The sequence below is a fragment of the Sinocyclocheilus anshuiensis genome, unplaced genomic scaffold (assembly GCF_001515605.1).
Source record: "Sinocyclocheilus anshuiensis isolate Anshui unplaced genomic scaffold, SAMN03320099.WGS_v1.1 scaffold606, whole genome shotgun sequence".
NCBI classification, from domain to species: domain Eukaryota; kingdom Metazoa; phylum Chordata; class Actinopteri; order Cypriniformes; family Cyprinidae; genus Sinocyclocheilus; species Sinocyclocheilus anshuiensis.
In genome coordinates, this window is record NW_015544148.1 from 124,745 (window position 1) to 125,434 (window position 690).

The 690-nt window shown below is 38.8% G+C and overlaps 1 pseudogene; it reads right to left on the reverse strand.

Annotated features, from left to right (window-relative positions):
- Window positions 1-690, reverse strand: part of LOC107695159 (vesicle transport protein SFT2C-like) — an 11,061-nt pseudogene continuing 10,371 nt past the window's right edge.

The window sequence follows — 690 nt, forward strand, 5'->3', positions numbered from 1 at the left end:
AAAGAGCAAAAACAGTATTTTCCATGATAAAAATTGTCTGTTGCCCAGTCCGTGAAATGCCTGATCATACAGGCATGGCCTTACTGGTCACAGTTCTTTTAATAGCGGACGCTGCCGTGCCACCCACAAACCTCATGCATATTTGTTGTGCCCATTTTCGAAATGCCAAATTATTACCCCTCTCATTGAAATCGCTATCTGATTGCCTAATACTAACCCCACCCCTAATCCTAACCCCTCCCCCACACCTAACCCTAAACCTACCAATACTAGGGGGGTAATAATCTGGCAGGGGTCAGAATTGGGCACAACACCGGCACTCCCACCCGGCAACAAAGCCACGATGTAACCCAGCAAGCAATAGCCGTAATTTCAACGTCTCGGTTAAGTATAGACCTAATCATTTAAATTAGCATTATTTAATATTTTATTTAATTATTTTACAGCATTATTGAATGTAGCATTATTTATTATGCCAAAAATAATGCTAATTTAAATGTTTCAAAAGTTTACTTGCATTTGATAATATGATGTCATGCATCCCACAAGCTGTTAAATGTTACAGTCATACACATTACATGATTCATTGATATTCGGCTGTCTTTCATTTTATATATAAAAATGCAATTACAATTCCTAACCGCTAGATGGCAATTGTAGCCCTACTGAGACATGACTACTGGCAACGCA